General features: G+C 48.3%; 1 protein-coding gene across 2 annotated transcripts in view; it reads left to right on the plus strand.

Annotated features, from left to right (window-relative positions):
- SYT9 (synaptotagmin 9) overlaps window positions 1–20,739 on the plus strand; it is a 2,320,100-nt gene that overhangs the window by 2,070,332 nt on the left and 229,029 nt on the right. The gene's annotated exons all lie outside the window — the stretch shown is intronic.

Genomic DNA, 20,739 nt, shown 5'->3' on the forward strand with positions numbered 1-20,739 from the left:
TGCTGAAATGATGTCGCCATGCACTATAAAAAACGCTGCCGCCATTTTGCGCTCACTCTGCTGTGATTTCAGTTAGGGACAGGACGCTGTGTTCTAACTGAGGGCCAGTTGAGATAGCTAATTGCTTCATTTTGCTTTTCCAAGGCTAATTTAGCAAACGCTGTGTGTTCACCTTGCTCTTGCCTTGCAGCGCTGTTTTAACAGCGTTCTGCAAGGTCTCTCTGTGTGTGTGTGTGTGTGCAGCTCACTCTGTAGTCTGTGTGCAGCCATATACCCGGTTGTATTCAGCTCAGGGGGGGTTCACACTGCCTCATACAGTTCTATCCTTTGTCCTTTTTTGTTCATAGTGCAGCCTGCTGCACATTTTTTCTAAAATTTCCTATTAGTGTCTTTCCACCCGTCTCCAGCTAAATTGTGGAAAAACACTACATAGGATAACCTAGAGGGGGGGTTTTGGGCCTTGCAGCGCCATTTACGGCTGTCTGCACGGTCTCCGTGTGAGCGCAGCTCGCCCTGTAGTCTGTGTGCAGCCACAGCCGGTTGTATTCAGCTCAGGGTGAGTTACTGCCTCATACCGTTAAATAACTTGTCCTTTTTTTCAAATAGTGCAGCCTGCTGAAAATTTTTTCAAAAATTTCCTATTAGTGTCTTTCCACCCGTCTCCAGCTAAATTGTGGAAAAACACTACATAGGATAACCTAGAGGAGGGTTTTTGGGCCTTGCAGTGCCGTTTACGGCTGTCTGCACGGTCTCCGTGTGAGCGCAGCTCGCCCTGTAGTCTGTGTGCAACCACAGCCGGTTGTATTCAGCTCAGGGTGCGTCACTGCCTCAAACCGTTAAATAACTTGTTCTTTTTTCAAATAGTGCAGCCTGCTGAAAATTTTTTCAAAAATTTCCTATTAGTGTCTTTCCACCCGTCTCCAGCTAAATTGTGAAAAAACACTACATAGGATAACCTAGAGGAGTGTTTGTGGGCCTTGCAGCGCCGTTTACGGCTGTCTGCATGGTCCCCGTGTGAGTTAAACTCGCTCTGTAGCCCGATCTGCACAAAAAAAAAAAGGAAAGTTCACCAAACATCACTTAACACTTGTGTAGGCCACATTTTATCAATAATAAAGTCTAGTCCACACTTTACAACATTAGTGTTTCTTAAACCTGTTAGGAGGAGCATTTCAGGAATAAGCACACTAAGGCCTTTGTACTTTTCTGCTTATCTTTATCTGTCAACCAAGATAAAGAGGGCAGGGAGTAAGGCGCGTGGGCGTGGGCGCGGAGCAGGGAGAGGAGCAGGGAGAGGACGTGGTGATTCTGTGCCTGCTGCGGGCACCGGTGACTCATCATCACCCAGTTTCAGCAGGGAACAGTCCTTCATGCGCAGCTTTGTCAGAGAGCGCCGTGCACCGCTGCTGCGTGAAGATCAAATTGAAGCCGTTGTCGGATGGATGGCAGCTAACGCATCGGCATCGACTTCAATTAGTGCCACATCCTCTCAGGCACAGACCACTGGAGAGCAGCCATCTGTCTCTTCACCACCTGCCAAATTGGCCAGGCAGTCAGAGAGCCCAGGACAGGAGCCGTCTCTACTTCTGTTCTCTGAATCTCTTGGCTTGGAAACAGGGGGCCAGCCAAGCAGCATTGGAGAAATGGAAGAAGAGGCAGTGTGCAGTGGTGCCCAACAGCTTTGTCTCTCTGACTCTGAAGAGGCGGGTGGGCCAGTGCCTCCGGTGACCACAGCACAGTACGCATCTGATGATGAAACTCAGGTGCCGCTTTCTGGTGCGAACTGTGCTGCCAAGACTAGCCAGGAGGAGCAGTTGGTGGCAGAGGGTAGTGGAGATGATGAGGTCCTTGACCCATCGTGGCGTGAGGAACAGGAAGGTGGTGGGAGCAGCTCTGAGGAAGAGATTCCTCAAACGGGCCAAAGAGGGAGAGGGAGGTGGAAGACTGCGGAGCCTGTAGCCTCCACTTTGGCACCCGTTAGGAGCCTGTCTCTTCCAAAAGCCAAAAAGGGCGCTCCCAAGACTTGCAATGCCTGGTCCTTTTTTGACACAGTTGCAGATGACATTTGTTTTGTCAAATGCAAGCTGTGTCATCAGAAAGTCAAAAGAGGGAAAAGTGTCAGCAACCTCAATACCACAAATATGTGGAAACATGTGCGGACCAGGCATGCGGTGGAGTTACAAAAACACACTGAAGACCTAGGCCAACCAACAGCGGCAGCTACCACCTCTTCAGCTCGTGTTGCCTCTTCCTCCAGCTCACACACAGCTGGTTCGGTTTCCTCCCGGGATCGCCATGGAAGAACCTCTGGCACTGTTGTCCAGAGACCTAGTGTAATTCCACCCACAGCACCACGTTCCCAGTCATCCTCACACTCCCAGCCTAGTCTACAGCCATCGGTAGTACAGGCATGGGAGAAAAGGCGGGCATTCTCGGCAAACCACCCCCGAGCACAGGCTCTGAATGCAGGCATTGCCAAACTTCTGTCACTGGAAATGCTCTCATTCAGGCTGGTGGAGACTGACAGCTTCCGTGACTTGATGGCATTGGCAGTCCCACAGTACAAGGTGCCCAGCCGCTTTTACTTCAGCAGGCAAGCCGTCCCTGCCCTGCACAAGCATGTGGAGGGACACATAAAACACGCGCTACTGAACGCCGTCAGTAGCAAGGTCCACCTCACCACCGATGCGTGGACCAGTCAACATGGACAGGGGCGATACCTTTCCGTCACTGCCCATTGGGTTAATGTTGTTGAGCCGGGTACAGACCGTGCGAGTGGCCAGGACGTGTCCTGCCCACTCCAAGGATTGCAGGAATCCAGTCTGTACGCATTGACTCCTCCTCATACACAAGTTCCTCAGAATCATCGCTGCAGGAGCTGTCACAGTCCACCTCCACATGGACCCGTGAATGTTCACCTGTTACGACTGACATGAGCACAGCTGTGGCCAAACGTCAACAGACCGTCTTGAAATTAGTTTCTTTGGGGAATCGAAGCCACACAGCGCAGGAGCTCTGGAATGCCATCAAGCAGGAGAGCGATGTGTGGTTTGTGCCAGCGAATCTCCAGCCAGGCATGGTAGTGTGTGACAATGACCGAAATCTGGTGGCAGCTTTGGCCCTTGGCAACCTCACTTACATCCCATGTCTGGCACATGTGCTCAATTTGGTTGTGCAGAGTTTTCTGAGGGACTATCCGGATCTTGATGCACTTCTGCACAAGGCCCGCCTAGAGTGTGCTCACTTGCGGCGTTCCAGCTTGGCAAGATCCCACATTGCTGCTCTGCAGTGCCGATTTCGCCTTCCAGAACATCGCATCATATGTGACCTACCTACCAGGTGGAATTCCACGTTACATATGTTGGAGCGGTTGTGTGAGCAGCAGCAAGCAGTAATGGAGTACCAGCTGCATCAGGCGCAAAGAAGTTGCAGTCAGCGCCGATCAGACTTCACAACCACAAAGTGGGCCACTATGAAGGACGTCTGCCAGGTTTTGCGTCCTTTCGATTATTCCACGCGGATGGCAAGTGCAGATGATGCACTAGTCAGCATGACTGTCCCCCTTATCTGCCTGCTTCAACAAACCCTGCAAGAGATAAGGGATAATGTTGCAGAAGAGGTGGAGGATGAGGAGTCACCTTTTACATCAGCTTCTGGACAGTCAGCGCCACGTGGTTCCTCACAAAGGGGTCGGCAGGGGACACTTTGTGTTAGGTGTCGAGTTCCCGCTTCTGCACAAGGGGAATCTCGAGCCATCTCCGCTGCGGTCTCCCATTCTTATCCAGCCACAGTGGAGTCTGCTCAGCAGAGACGTCGGTCCCAGCGTCTTGCTCAGTCTCACTCTGTACAAAGAGTTACTGCTGCTTTTCCTGCTTCTGCCATTGAAGTCAGTGTTGGGCAGCGGCGAGCAGATGCTTTTGGGGCTAAGTCCTGCTTTTTTCTTTCTGAGCATGCCCAGGGCAAGATCTCCCATTGGAGATCGAGGGTCACATGCTCAGGTACTGCAGCACATCCCATTGGTCCTCCAGGAAGGTCCTGAAAGGGCAAAACTTTGGTAGCAGCTTCCCATTGGTCCTTTATTGGAAGGTCCTGAACGTGCTGCAACTATATAAGCTGCGCATGACCGCACGGCCATGCGCTAGTGTACATTTGTAAATGTGTGTGTGTTGTGAGTGAAAGTCGCTCTTTAAATAACCCTCCCTATTGGATGACTGTTCGCGGAAGGTGTATGTTTGCTATCTAGCGCCCGACTTAGCCATCAGCACGTAAACACACAATACAGCGTCTTATTGCTGTGACCGCCAGTGCGGCGCCTTGTGCTTTCACAGCGCTTTCCTGACCCAAGCCTGGGTGGTTAGTGGCGTTCGCCAGTGCGGCACTGCATGCACTCTCGTGCTTCTATTGCTGTCACTCTGACACCTCAGTAGCGGTGTCGAGCGCATGAGGTCTATGTACTCAAATGCTGTGTCTTGGGATTGAGTTCTGAGACTCGTTGCTTGCGCTCTTGGTGCAGTACCACGGCCCTGTGACGTAACAGGGTTCGCTTCCTTCACACAGGGTGAGGTTAGCCCATGTGTGTATTCACTTTGTACCGCCATATAGTCCATCATTACTTGGCAGCAGGTTCCATCTCTGCACGGTGGACCCCGGGCTGCGAACGCACCATACTCTATCTGTCTTATTATTTGGTGCGTTCCGCTAGCCCTAACACTTTGTGAAGAGGATGAGGAGGAGTCAATGGATGAGGAAGAGCTCCGTCCAGAGGAGGGAGTTACACAATTGTCCAGTGGTCAGTTTGTACAGCGAGGGTGGGGTGATGAAGAGCGGGCAGAGATCATGTCTCAAGCAGGGGACAGCGTTTCTGGGCCAGTTGGCAGTCTGCAGCACATGGTTGATTTCATGTTGCAGTGCCTGAGAGACGACCGCCGCATCGACCACATTCTCAACATTCATGATTATTGGGTGTACACCCTCCTCGATCCTCGCTACCGGGACAACGTCCAAAACCTCATCCCAGCGTTGACCCGGGAGTGTAAAATGCGGGAGTACCACGACACACTGGTGAATTCCATCATCTTCTCCAGTCCAACTGAGAGGAGTGCTGCTAGTGCTTGACAAAGCAGCTCAGTGCGTCGAGGCAGTGGAGGAGTCTCTGCACAAAGAGGGAGCAGAAGCAGTGCCTCTGCCCAAGGCAAGACCAGTATGGCCCAACTGTGGAAAACTTTTGTGTGCCCGCCCTAAATGTCTACACCATCACCGGCGGCTCCAGTCAGCAGGAGGCAACGGTTCCGTCAGATGATGACAGACTACATGTCTTGCCCTCTTACTGTACTCCCAGACGGCTCTTCCTTTTTCAAGTTTTGGGTCTCTAAGCTGGATACCTGGCCAGAGCTAAGCCAGTATGCATTGGAGGTGCTGGCTTGCCCTGCGGCTAGTGTCTTATCGGAACGTGTCTTTAGTGCCGCAGGTGGTGTACTAACAGACCGTCGCATGCGACTATCCTCCGATAACGTTGACCGGCTTACTTTTCTGAAAATGAACCAGGCCTGGATCTCGCAGGAATCTGCCACTCCTCTGCCTGATTAAGTAATTGGGTGTCATCCAGGTCTCCTGATGTGTTCATCTTTCTACCACCTGAACCGTAATTCCTGGGCTCCAACACCGCCAGTTGCGGCTCAGAAGTGCAGGCTGCACAGTCAAAACATACGACCCAGTGTTATTGGGTTTCAGTAACGTCAGCTGATCCCCAGCTGTGTAGCCGGCAATGTGTCCTGTGAACGCCACGCTGGTACAACAACCTAAATGTTTGGGAACCTGTTCCCCCCCCCCCCGGCGTTTGTTACTGAAAGAGCCACCTTGTGCAGCAGTAATGCTGCACAAGGAAAAGGTAGCTCTTTTAGTTTAGCTCCTTGCACGCGCAGAACTTAACACTTATAAAATGTGTTCACTGATACCGTTATACCGTCCCGGAGGTGGGACTTTCCTTCGTAATGTGACGCAGCACAGCCGTCATTCCTACCCCCTTGGTGCCGTGTGCTGCCTCCTCAGCGTTGTTTTAAGCTGTCACGGAGCCTGCCTGTTCTGTTATCCCTTGGCCATGCCCAATTTGCGCTGCCTGTCTTCTGACATAATTTGGTGTCAGGCTGCCTGCGCCTGTGCGGCCGCGCTGCCCGAGATCCCGCCTCGCAGTGTCTTCTGATTTAATCACACTGCGGGCCTGGGATCCATGGGCATGCGCAGTGCATATCTTCCCCACAGGCTCTCGCTCATCTCCCTCCGCCTTCTTCAGATTGTGCGCCGTCAGCTGATCCCTAATAGCATGCCAGGGCCGTGACGCCACACAGTCTGAAGATGAGGGTAGGAGGGGAGTGAGAGGTGAGGATATTCACTGCGCATGCCCATGGATCCCAGGCCCGCAGTGGGATTACATTAGATGACACTGCGAGGTGGGATCTCGGGCAGCGTGGACGCACAGGCACTGCCAGCCTGACACCTAAATGATGTCAGAAGACGGGCACCGCTAAGTGTGCATGGCCAAGGGATAACAGAACAGCACAGGCTCCGTGACAGCTTAAAACAACGCTGATGAGGCAGCGCACGGCACCAAGGGGATATGAATGACGGCTGTGCTGCGTCCCATTACAAAGGAAATTCCCACCTCCGGGACGGTTTTACGGTATCAGGGGACACATTTTATAAGTGTTTACTTCTGTGTTTGCAAGGAGAACGCAGCTAAGGCATATAATTGAATAGGCCGTGTCTATATCCTCAGGATTAGAAATAGAAGTAGCTGTGGAGGATATCCACTAAATAAAACGTAACTTTTAATATATATAAATTAATAAAAAACTAGGATCCTAACCAACACATATATAGACATTGAACAATGTGCTCAAGTGAAACAGTGCTCAAGATAAAAAATTGGTCCCTCACTCCAGGCTGCGGACACAGTCGATACCTGGGGACTGTATTTTGGGACTCATTGCCACTGCGGATCCCTTAAGGGCACGGACTCTATATGGACCTATACGGACTCCATTTGAATGAACCTTTTTCTTGGACTATTTGAACGGACCCACTGGTTATTGCCTTGCACTAAATAGAACTCCCCTGATGATTCTCCCCTATTGGAGTTGAAACGCGTTGGGAGATATAGAGACATTGCATTCATCCTGTTTCTTTTTTTTTCTTTCTTTGGTTGGTGGGTGTCCATAGCAGGACTTATTTGGGGCCTGTCCTTGTTAGGGCAGGAGCTCTTTAGGGGGGCTTACAGGGAAGATAGTAGTGACACATCTTTTTCCTACCCTCCAGTCTTATGTTTATTCTTGATACCACTCCCCTTACAGAAGCGTGAGGGGGTTCCTTTCATGTCCGTCTAATTGGTAAGACTGCTCCAATTTTTTATCTTGAGCACTGTTTCACTTGAGCACATTGTTCAATGTCTATATATGTGTTGGTTAGGATCCTAGTTTTTTATTAATTTATATATATTAAAAGTTACGTTTTATTTAGTGGATATCCTCCACAGCTACTTCTATGTGTTTGCAAGGAGCATAATTAAAAGAGCCACCTTTTCCTTTTGCATCCTTAGTGCTGCACAAGATGGCTCTTTCAGCTACAAACGCCTTGGGGGGGCGTTAAAGGTTACCTTTCAACTTGCTACAATCAGGCTTCGGCCTACACTCTGTTCCTCTGCTACTTGTGCTGTCCCTGGGCTCTAACACCGCCAGTTGGTGCCTGGAAGTGCTGACCGCACAGTCAACAGTCGCTCCTCTGTTATTGGGGTTCAGTAACGTCAGCTGATCCCCAGCTGTGTGTGCGGCAATACCTCCAATCTGCTCCTCCTGCTGTCCCTGGGCTCTAACACCACCAGTTGGTGCCTGGAAGTGCTGTCTGCACAGTCATCAGTCGCTCCTCTGTGATTGGGGTTCAGTAACGTCAGCTGATCCCCAGCTGTGTATCCGGCAACGTGTCATGCGAACGCCGCGCTGGCACACTAACAGACATTTACATGCCTACAGTGCAGGCTTCGGCCTACACTCTGCTCCTCCTGCTGTCCCTGGGCTCCAACACTGCTGGTTGATGCCCGGAAGTGCTGTTTGCACAGAGCCAAACACCTCGCCAATGTGTTAGTGGGGTTCAGTCACGCCTGCTGCTTCCCTGCTGTGTATCCGGCAACGTGTCATGCGACCGCCACGCTGGCACACTAACAGACATTTACATGCCTACAGTGCAGGCTTCGGCCTACACTCTGCTCCTCCTGCAGTCCCTGGGCTCCAACACTGCTGGTTGATGCCCGAAAGTGCTGTTTGCACAGAGCCAAACACCTCGCCAATGTGTTAGTGGGGTTCAGTCTCGCCTGCTGCTCCCCTGCTGTGTATCCGGCAACGTGTCATGCGACCGCCACGCTGGCACAATTAAAATGTAAGGGAACCTGTCCCCCCCCCCAGGCGTTTGTTACTGAAAGAGCCACCTTGTGCAGCACTAATACTGCACAAGGAAAAGGTGGCTCTTTAAATTATGATCCTTGGAAACGCTGAACTACACACTCATGTTATGTGTCCCCTCACACCGTCAAACCATCCCGGAGGTGGGACTTTCCTTTGTAATGTAACATAGTAACATAGTAACATAGTAACATAGTTAGTAAGGCCGAAAAAAGACATTTGTCCATCCAGTTCAGCCTATATTCCATCATAATAAATCCCCAGATCTACGTCCTTCTACAGAACCTAATAATTGTATGATACAATATTGTTCTGCTCCAGGAAGACATCCAGGCCTCTCTTGAACCCCTCGACTGAGTTCGCCATCACCACCTCCTCAGGCAAGCAATTCCAGATTCTCACTGCCCTAACAGTAAAGAATCCTCTTCTATGTTGGTGGAAAAACCTTCTCTCCTCCAGACGCAAAGAATGCCCCCTTGTGCCCGTCACCTTCCTTGGTATAAACAGATCCTCAGCGAGATATTTGTATTGTCCCCTTATATACTTATACATGGTTATTAGATCGCCCCTCAGTCGTCTTTTTTCTAGACTAAATAATCCTAATTTCGCTAATCTATCTGGGTATTGTAGTTCTCCCATCCCCTTTATTAATTTTGTTGCCCTCCTTTGTACTCTCTCTAGTTCCATTATATCCTTCCTGAGCACCGGTGCCCAAAACTGGACACAGTACTCCATGTGCGGTCTAACTAGGGATTTGTACAGAGGCAGTATAATGCTCTCATCATGTGTATCCAGACCTCTTTTAATGCACCCCATGATCCTGTTTGCCTTGGCAGCTGCTGCCTGGCACTGGCTGCTCCAGGTAAGTTTATCATTAACTAGGATCCCCAAGTCCTTCTCCCTGTCAGATTTACCCAGTGGTTTCCCGTTCAGTGTGTAATGGTGATATTGATTCCCTCTTCCCATGTGTATAACCTTACATTTATCATTGTTAAACCTCATCTGCCACCTTTCAGCCCAAGTTTCCAACTTATCCAGATCCATCTGTAGCAGAATACTATCTTCTCTTATATTAACTGCTTTACATAGTTTTGTATCATCTGCAAATATCGATATTTTACTGTGTAAACCTTCTACCAGATCATTAATGAATATGTTGAAGAGAACAGGTCCCAATACTGACCCCTGCGGTACCCCACTGGTCACTTCGACCCAGTTAGAGACTATACCATTTATAACCACCCTCTGCTTTCTATCACTAAGCCAGTTACTAACCCATTTACACACATTTTCCCCCAGACCAAGCATTCTCATTTTGTGTACCAACCTCTTGTGCGGCACGGTATCAAACGCTTTGGAAAAATCGAGATATACCACGTCCAATGACTCACCGTGGTCCAGTCTATAGCTTACCTCTTCATAAAAACTGATTAGATTGGTTTGACAGGAGCGATTTCTCATAAACCCATGCTGATATGGAGTTAAACAGTTATTCTCATTGAGATAATCCAGAATAACATCCCTCAGAAACCCTTCAAATATTTTACCAACAATAGAGGTTAGACTTACTGGCCTATAATTTCCAGGTTCACTTTTAGAGCCCTTTTTGAATATTGGCACCACATTTGCTATGCGCCAGTCCTGCGGAACAGACCCTGTTGCTATAGAGTCACTAAAAATAAGAAATAATGGTTTATCTATTACATTACTTAGTTCTCTTAGTACTCGTGGGTGTATGCCATCCGGACCCGGAGATTTATCTATTTTAATCTTATTTAGCCGGTTTCGCACCTCTTCTTGGGTTAGATTGGTGACCCTTAATATAGGGTTTTCATTGTTTCTTGGGATTTCACCTAGCATTTCATTTTCCACCGTGAATACCGTGGAGAAGAAGGTGTTTAATATGTTAGCTTTTTCCTCGTCATCTACAACCATTCTTTCCTCACTATTTTTTAAGGGGCCTACATTTTCAGTTTTTATTCTTTTACTATTGATATAGTTGAAGAACAGTTTGGGATTAGTTTTACTCTCCTTAGCAATGTGCTTCTCTGTTTCCTTTTTGGCAGCTTTAATTAGTTTTTTAGATAAAGTATTTTTCTCCCTATAGTTTTTTAGAGCTTCAATGGTGCCATCCTGCTTTAGTAGTGCAAATGCTTTCTTTTTACTGTTAATTGCCTGTCTTACTTCTTTGTTTAGCCACATTGGGTTTTTTTTGATGCAGCACAGCCGTCATTCCTACCCCCTTGGCTCGGGGCGCCGCCTCCTTAGCGTTGTTTGATTCTGTCACAGACCCTGCGCTGTTATGTTCTCCCTTGGCCACAGTTTGCGCTGCCCGTCCTCTGACATCATTTGTTGTCAGCCTGGCTGCGCCTGTGCGTCCACGCTGCCCGAAATCCCACATCGCAGTGTCGTCTAATGGGATCCCACAGTGGGCTTGGGATCCATGGCCATGCGCAGTGCATATACTCGCCTCTCACTCGCCTTCTTCCCGCTTCTTCAGACTAGGCGGCGTCAGCTGATCCCTAACAGCATGCCACGGCCGTGACGCCGCACAGTCTGAAGAAGCAGGAAGGAGGGGAGTGAGAGGCGATGATATGCACTGCGCATGCCCATGGATCCCAGGCCCGCAGTGGGATTACATTAGATGACACTGCGAGGTTGGATCTCGGGCAGCTTGGACGCACAGGCACTGCCAGCCTGACACCTAAATGATGTCAGAAGACGGGCACCGCTAAGTGTGCATGGTCAAGGGATAACATTACAGCGCAGGCACCAAGGGGGTTGGAATGACGGCTGTGCTGTGTCACATTACAAAGGAAAGTCCCACCTCCGGGATGGTTTAACGGTGTGAGGGGACACATTATATGAGTGTGTAGTTCAGCTTTTGCAAGGAGCATAATTTAAAGAGCCACCTTTTTCCTTTTGCAGTATTACTGCTGTACAAGATGGCTCTTTCAGCAACAAATGCCTGGGGGGGGGGGTTAAAGGTTCCCTTTCAACTTGCTCCAGTGCAGGCTTCGGCCTACACTCTGCTCCTACTGCAGACCCTGGGCTCTAACACCGCCAGTTTTTGCCCAGAACTGCTAGCTGCACAGAGAAAAACACCCGCCAATTTGTCAGTGGGGTTCAGCCCCGCCAGCTGTTCCCCTGCTGTGTAGCCGGCAACGTGTCCAGCACAAGCCACGTTTGCACAAAAGACTTTAAGCTGCCACCAGTGCAGGCTTCGGCCTACACTCTGCTCCTCTCCTCCTCCTGTGACCCTGGGCTCTAACACCGCCAGTTTTTGCCCGAAAGTGCTAGCTGCACAGAGAATAACACCAGCCAATGTGTCAGTGGGGTTCAGCACCGCCAGCTGTTCCCCTGCTGTGCAGCCGGCAACGTGACCTGCAAACGCCACGCAGGCACCTGAACTGAAATTAAAGGGACCCTGCCCCCCCACCAGGTGTTTCTATGTATAACAGCCACCTTGTACAGCAGTAATGCTGCATTTGTACAAGGTGGCTGACATTTTCTCCTTGCCCACGTGGAACTCAACACGTACAAAATGTGTCTCATTAGAGACCATTACACTGTCCCTGAGGTGTGACTTTCCTTTGTAATGATACGCAGCACCCCCCTTGGTAGCGCTGCCCGTCTTCTGACATCATTGGTTGGCTGGCTGCGCCTGTGCGTCCCCCCTGCTCGACACAAGGCCCCTCGGTGTCTTATTTATTTTGACAGTGAGGGTGTGATTGATGGGCATGTGCAGTGCATATGTTCGCCTGTCTTCACTCATCTCCTTCCGCCTTCTTCAGACTGTGCGGCTTCATGGCCGCGGCATGCGATAAGGGATCAGCTGAGGCCGCCCAGTCTGAAGCAGGTGTAAGGACATGTGTGAGCGGCGAACATATTTACTGCACAAGGTCATGAATCCCAGCCCCGCAGTGTGAATTTTTGAAAACACACTGTGGGTCTGAGATTCATGGCCATTGCTAACCGCACCGGCCTACATGAAATGAGGTCAGAAGATGGGCAACGCATACAGGGCATTGCCAAGGGATAACACAAGAGCGCAGACTCCTGTACAGCAAATAACAACGCTCAGGAGGATGCGCCCAGCACCTAGGTGTAAATTTTGACACCTGTGCTGCGTCTCCTTAAAAAGACAAGTCACGCCTCCACTACAGTTTGACTGTATAATGGACTAAATTGTGTACGTGTTTCATTCAGCATGTGCAAGTAGAAAAATTCATAGAGCAACCTTTGACTTGTGCAGCATTAATGCTGCACAAGGTGTGGCTCTTGTACTTTGTAACACCTGAGGGGGGGGTTAAAGGTTACCTTTGAAATTGGTTCTACTAGGCTTCGGCCTACACTCTGCTCCTCTCCTCCTTCTGCCCCTGGGCTCTAACACCGCCAGTTTTTGCCCGGAAGTGCTAGCTGCACAGAGAAAAACACCCGCCAATGTGTCAGTGGGGTTCAGCACCGCCAGCTGTTCCCCTGCTGTGTAGCCGGCAACGTGTCAAGCACAAGCCACGCTGGCACAAAAGACTTAAAGCTGCCACCAGTGCAGGCTTCGGCCTACACTCTGCTCTTCTCCTCCTCCTGCTGACCCTGGGCTCTAACACCGCCAGTTTTTGCCCGGAAGTGCTAGCTGCACAGAGAAAAACACCCGCCAATGTGTCAGTGGGGTTCCGCAAAGCCAGCTGTTCCCCTGCTGTGTAGCCGGCAATGTGTCCAGCACAAGCCACGCTGGCACAAAAGACTTAAAGCTGCCACCAGTGCAGGCTTCGGCCTACACTCTGCTCCTATCCTCCTCCTGCTGACCCTGGGCTCTAACACCGCCAGTTTTAGCCCGGAAGTGCTAGCTGCACAGAGAAAAACACCTGCCAATGTGTCAGTGGGGTTCAGCAATGCCAGCTGTTCCCCTGCTGTGTAGCCGGCAACGTGACCTGCAAACGCCACGCAGTCACCTGAACTGAAATTAAAGGGACCCTGCCCCCCACCCCCAGGTGTTTCTATGTATAACAGCCACCTTATACAGCAGTAATGCTGCATTTGTACAAGGTGGCTGACTTTTTATCCTTGCCCACGTGGAACTCAACACGTACAAAATGTGTCTTATTAGAGACCATTACACTGTCCCTGAGGTGTGACTTTCCTTTCTAATGATACGCAGTACCCCCCTTGGTAGCGCTGCCCGTCTTCTGACATCATTGGTTGGCTGGCTGCGCCTGTGCGTCCGCCCTGCTCGACACAACGCCCCTCGGTGTCTTATTTATTTTGACAGCGAGGGTGTGATTGATGGGCATGTGCAGTGCATATGTTCGCCTGTCTTCACTCATCTCCTTCCGCCTTCTTCAGACTGTGCGGCTTCATGGCCGCGGCATGCGATAAGGGATCAGCGGAGGCCGCCCAGTCTGAAGCAGGTGTAAGGACATGTGTGAGCGGTGAACATATTTACTGCACAAGGCCATGAATCCCAGCCCCGCAGTGTGAATTTTTGAAAACACACTGTGGGTCTGTGATTCCTGGCCATCGCTAACCGCACCGGCCGACATGAAATGAGGTGAGAAGACAGGCAGCGCTCACAGCGCATGGCCAAGGGATAACAAGAGCGCAGACTCCTGTACAGCAAATAACAACGCTCAGGAAGCTGCGCCTAGCACCAAGGCGTTATTTGGGACACCTGTGCTGCGTCTCCTTAAAAAGACAAATCACGCCTCCACTACAGTTTGACTGTATAATGGGCTAAATTGTGTACGTGTTTCATTCAGCATGTGCAAGGAGCAAAATTCATAGAGCAACCTTTGACTTCTGCAGCATTAATGCTGCACAAGGTGTGGCTCTTGTACTTTATAACACCTGAGGGGGGGTAAAGGTTACCTTTGAAATCGGTTCAATAAGCTTCGGCCTACACTATCCTCCTCCTGCTGCCCCTGGGCTCTAACACCGCCAGTTTTTGCCCGGAAGTGCTAGCTGCACAGAGAAAAACACCCGCCAATGTGTCAGTGGGGTTCCGCAACGCCAGCTGTTCCCCTGCTGTGTAGCCGGCAACGTGTCAAGCACAAGCCACGCTGGCACAAAAGACTTAAAGCTGCCACCAGTGCAGGCTTCGGCCTACACTCTGCTCCTCCCCTCCTCCTCCTGCTGACCCTGGGCTCTAACACCGCCAGTTGTTGCCGGGAAGTGCTAGCTGCACAGAGAAAAACACCCGCCAATGTGTCAGTGGGGTTCCGCAACGCCAGCTGTTCCCCTGCTGTGTAGCCGGCAACGTGTCCAGCACAAGCCACGCTGGCACAAAAGACTTTAAGCTGCCACCAGTGCAGGCTTCGGCCTACACTCTGCTCCTCTCCTCATCCTGCTGCCCCTGGGCTCTAACACCACCAGTTTTGCCTGAAGTGCTAGCTGCACAGAGAAAAACACCTGCCAATGTGTCAGTGGGGTTCAGCAATGCCAGCTGTTCCCCTGCTGTGTAGCCGGCAACGTGACCTGCAAACGCCGCGCAGGCACCTGAACTGAAATTAAAGGGACCCTGCCCCCCACCCCCAGGTGTTTCTATGTATAACAGCCACCTTGTACAGCAGTAATGCTGCATTTGTACAAGGTGGCTGACTTTTTCTCCTTGCCCACATGGAACTCAACATGTACAAAATGTGTCTCATTAGAGACCATTACAGTGTCCCTGAGGTGTGAATTCCCTTTTCAAATGACACGCAGCACCCCCTTTGATAACGCTGGCCGTCTTCTGACAACGTTGGTTGGCTGCTTGTGCCTGTGCGTCCGCCCTGCCCGACACAACGCCCCTCGTTGTCTTACTTATTTTGACTGCGAGGGTGTGATTGATGGGCAAGAGCAGTGCATAACTTCGCCTGTCTTCACTCATCTCCTTCCGCCTTCTTCAGACTGTGCGGCCTCATGGCCGCGGCATGCAATAAGGGATCAGCTGAGGCCGCCCAGTCTGAAGCAGGAGTAAGGACATGTGTGAGCGACGAACATATTTACTGCGTAAGACCACAAATCTCAGCACCGCAGTGTGACTTTATGAAAAGACACTGCGGGTCTGGGATTCATGGTCATCGCTAACCGCACCGGCCAACATGAAATGAGGTCAGAAGACGTGCAGCGCTTACAGGGCATTGCCAAGGGATAACACAAGAGCGCAGACTCCTGTACAGCAAATAACGACGCTTAGTAGTCTGCGCCCAGCACCTAGGTGTAAATTTTGACACTTGTGCTGCGTCTCCTTAAAAAGGCAAGTCACGCCTCCACTACAGTTTGACTGTATAATGGGCTAAATTGTGTACGTGTTTCGTTCAGTGTGTGCAAGTAGAAAAATTCATAGAGCAACCTTTGACTTGTGCAGCATTAATGCTGCACAAGGTGTGGCTCTTGTACTTTGTAACACCTGAGGGGGGGTTAAAGGTTACCTTTGAAATTGGTTCTACTAGGCTTCGGCCTACACTTTGCTCCTCTCCTCCTCCTCCTGCTGACCCTGGGCTCTAACACCGCCAGTTGTTGCCCGGAAGTGCTAGCTGCACAGAGAAAAACACCCACCAATGTGTCAGTGGGGTTCCGCAACGCCAGCTGTTCCCCTGCTGTGTAGCCGGCAACGTTTCCAGCACAAGCCACGCTGACACAAAAGACTTAAAGCTGCCAACAGTGCAGGCATCGGCCTACACTCTGCTCCTCTCCTCCTCCTGCTGCCCCTGGGCTCTAACACCGCCAGTTGTTGCCCGGAAGTGCTAGCTGCACAGAGAAAAACACCAGCCAATGTGTCAGTGGGGTTCAGCACCGCCAGCTGTTCCCCTGCTGGGTAGCCGGCAACGTGTACTGCAAACTCCACGCAGGCACCTGAACTGAAATTAAAGGGACCCTGCCCCCCCCCACAGGTGTTTCTATGTATAACACCACCTTGTACAGCAGTAATGCTGCATTTGTACAAGGTTACATAGTTACATAGTTACATAGTTATTAAGGTTGAAGGAAGACTATAAGTCCATCTAGTTCAACCCATAGCCTAACCTAACATGCCCTAACATGTTGATCCAGAGGAAGGCAAAAAAAACCCATGTGGCAAAGAGTAGGCTCCACATTGGGGAAAAAAATTCCTTCCCGACTCCACTTACGGCAATCAGACTAGTTCCCTGGATCAACGCCCTATCAAGGAATCTAGTGTATATACCCTGTAACATTATACTTTTCCAGAAAGGTATCCAGTCCCCTCTTAAATTTAAGTAATGAATCACTCATTACAACATCATACGGCAGAGAGTTCCATAGTCTCACTGCTCTTACAGTAAAGAATCCGCGTCTGTTATTATGCTTAAACCTTTTTTCCTCCAAACGCAGAGGATGCCCCCTTGTCCCTGTTTCAGGTCTATGATTAAAAAGATCATCAGAAAGGTCTTTGTACTGTCCCCTCATATATTTATACATTAAAATAAGATCACCCCTTAGTCTTCGTTTTTCCAAACTAAATAGCCCCAAGTGTAATAACCTATCTTGGTATTGCAGACCCCCCAGTCCTCTAATAACCTTGGTCGCTCTTTTCTGCACCCGCTCTAGTTCAGCTATGTCTTTCTTATACACCGGAGACCAGAACTGTGCACAGTATTCTAAGTGTGGTCGAACTAGTGACTTGTATAGAGGTAAAATTATGTTCTCCTCATGAGCATCTATGCCTCTTTTAATGCATCCCATTATTTTATTTGCCTTTGTAGCAGCTGCCTGACACTGGCCACTGAAAATGAGTTTGTCATCCACCCATACACCCTGGTCTTTTTCATTGACGGTTTTGCCCAGAGTTTTAGAATTAAGCACATAATTATACATCTTATTACTTCTACCCAAGTGCATGACCTTACATTTATCCCCATTAAAGCTCATTTGCCATTTATCAGCCCAAGCTTCTAGTTTACATAAATCATCCTGTAATATAAAATTGTCCCCCTCTGTATTAATTACCCTGCAGAGTTTAGTGTCATCTGCAAATATTGAAATTCTACTCTGAATGCCCCCTACAAGGTCATTAATAAATATGTTAAAAAGAAGAGGGCCCAATACTGACCCCTGTGGTACCCCACTGCTAACCGCTACCCAGTCCGAGTGTGCTCCATTAATAACCACCCTTTGTTTCCTATCCCTGAGCCAGCTCTCAACCCACTTGCACATATTTTCCCCTATCCCCATTATTCTCATTTTATGTATCAACCTTTTGTGTGGCACCGTATCAAAAGCTTTTGAAAAGTCCATATACACTACATCCACTGGGTTCTCTTGGTCCAATCCGGAACTTACCTCTTCATAGAAACTGATCAAATTAGTCTGACATGAACGGTCCCTAGTAAACCCGTGCTGATACTGGGTCATGAGGTTATTCCTCTTCAGATACTCCAGTATAGCATCCGTTAGAATGCCCTCCAGGATTTTACCCACAGTAGAGGTTAAGCTTACTGGCCGATAATTTCCGAGTTCAGTTTTTGTCCCCTTTTTGAATATTGGCACCACATTTGCTATACGCCAGTCCTGTGGTACAGACCCTGTTATTATGGAGTCTCTAAAGATTAAAAATAATGGTCTATCAGTGACTGTACTTAATTCCTGCAGTACTCGAGGGTTTATCCCATCCGGGCCCGGAGATTTGTAAATTTTAGTGATTTTTAGACGCCGCCGCACTTCCTGCTGGGTTAAGCCGGTGACATTTAATTGGGAATTTTTATCACTAGTCATTTTGTCTGCCATGGGATTTTCTTGTGTAAATACTGATGAAAAAAAGTCATTTAGCATATTGGCTTTTTCCTCATCCTCATCCACCATTTCACCCAGACTATTTTTAAGGGGGCCAACACTATCATTTTTTAGTTTCTTACTATTTATGTAGTTAAAGAATATTCTAGGATTATTTTTACTCTCTCTGACAATGAGTCTCTCTGTCTCAATCTTTGCTGCCTTGATTTGCTTTTTACAGAATTTATTTAATTTTTTGTATTTATTTAATGCCTCATCACTACCTACTTCCTTTAATTCTCTAAATGCTTTCTTTTTGTCACTTATTGCGCTCCTTACAGCTCTATTTAGCCAGATTGGTTTCCTCCTATTTCTAGTATGTTTATTCCCATACGGTATATACTGTGCACAGGTCCTATCCAGGATGCTAATAAACGTCTCCCATTTTCTTTGTGTATTTTTATGTCTCAGGATATCGTCCCAGTTAATTGCACCAAGATCCTCTCTCATCCGTTGGAAATTTGCCCTCCTGAAATTTAGTGTCCTTGTAAGCCCTCTACTACAAATCTTATTAAAGGATACATGAAAACTTATTATTTTGTGATCGCTATTTCCCAAGTGACCCCCAACCCTTATATTTGCTATGCGGTCTGGCCTGTTGGTTAATATTAGGTCTAGCAGTGCCCCCCTTCTTGTTGGGTCCTGAACCAGTTGTGAAAGGTAATTGTGTCTCATAGTTGTCAAAAACCGATTACCTTTGCTGGAACTGCAGGTTTCTGTTCCCCAATCTATTTCAGGGTAGTTGAAGTCCCCCATAATAATGACTTCTACTTGAGTCGCAGCTTCATCTATTTGCTTTACGAGGATATTCTCAATTGCTTCCATTATTTTTGGAGATTTATAACAAACCCCTATCAGTAATTTATTATTTTTCCCCCTCCCCTTATCTCCACCCACAGGGATTCTACATTTTCATTAAATTCACCTATATTATCGCGCAGGATGGGTTTTAAGGACGATTTTACATATAGACACACCCCTCCCCCTCGCTTATCTGTACGGTCATTTCTGAACAGGCTATAGCCCTGCAAGTTAACAGCCCAGTCATGGCTCTCATCCAGCCACGTTTCAGATATCCCCACCATGTCATAATTATGCTCCAACAACATTAGTTCTAATTCGTCCATTTTGTTGGCGAGGCTTCTGGCATTAGTATACATGCACTTGATGTTCCTCTCTGTACCTCTATTCTTTCTTAAATTATTAACTGTTCTAACCTCACCCCACATGCCACTGCCACCCCCAACTTCCTTATTTGTGCCCAGGTCTCTGTCTGCACTATCTTCCCCTCCTATAATTGAATACCCTCCCCCCCCAATTCCTAGTTTAACCCCTTAAGCCCCAAGGGTGGTTTGCACGTTAATGACCAGGCCAATTTTTACAATTCTGACCACTGTCCCTTTATGAGGTTATAACTCTGGAACGCTTCAACGGATCCCAGTGATTCTGACAATGTTTTCTCAAGACATATTGTACTTCATGATAGTGGTAAAATTTATTTTATATTACCTGCGTTTATTTGTGAAAAAATGGAAATTTGGCGAAAATTTTGAAAATTTCGCAATTTTCCAACTTTGAATTTTTATGCAATTAAATCACAGAGATATGTCACACAAAATACTTAATAAGTAACATTTCCCACATATCTACTTTACATCAGCACAATTTTGGAACCAAAATTTTTTTTGTTAGGGAGTTATAAGGGTTAAAAGTTGACCAGCAATTTCTCATTTTTACAACACCATTTTTTTTAGCGACCACATCTCATTTGAAGACATTTTGAGGGGTCTATATGATAGAAAATACCCAAGTGTGACACCATTGTAAAAACTGCACCCCTCAAGGTGCTCAAAACCATATTCAAGAAGTTTATTAACCCTTCTGGTGCTTCACAGGAATTTTTGGAATGTTTAAATAAAAATGAACATTTAACTTTTTTTCACAAAAAATTTACTTCAGCTCCAATTTGTTTTATTTTACCAAGGGCAACAGGAGAAAATGGACCCCAAAAGTTGTTGTACAATTTGTCCTGAGTACGCCGATACCCCATATGTGGGGGTAAACCACTGTTTGGGAGCATGACAGAGCTCGGAAGTGAAGGAGCGCCATTTGACTTTTCAATGCAAAATTGACTGGAATTGAGATGGGACGCCATGTTGCGTTTGGGGAGCCCCTGATGTGTCTAAACATTGAAACCCCCCACAAGTGACACCATTTTGGAAAGTAGACCCCCTAAGGAACTTATCTAGAGGTGTGGTGAGCACTTTGACCCACCAAGTGCTTCACAGAAGTTTATAATGCAGAACCGTAAAAATAAAAAATCATATTTTTTCACAAAAATTATCTTTTCACCCCAAATTTTCTTATTTTCCCAAGGGTAAGAGAAGAAATTGGACCCCAAAATTTGTTGTACAATTTGTCCTGAGTACGCTGATACCCCATATGTGGGGGTAAACCACTGTTTGGGCGCATGGCAGAGCTCGGAAGGGAAGTAGCGCCGTTTGACTTTTCAATGCAAAATTGA

This window comes from Ranitomeya imitator, chromosome 9 (assembly GCF_032444005.1).
Source record: "Ranitomeya imitator isolate aRanImi1 chromosome 9, aRanImi1.pri, whole genome shotgun sequence".
Classification (NCBI taxonomy): Eukaryota; Metazoa; Chordata; class Amphibia; order Anura; family Dendrobatidae; genus Ranitomeya; species Ranitomeya imitator.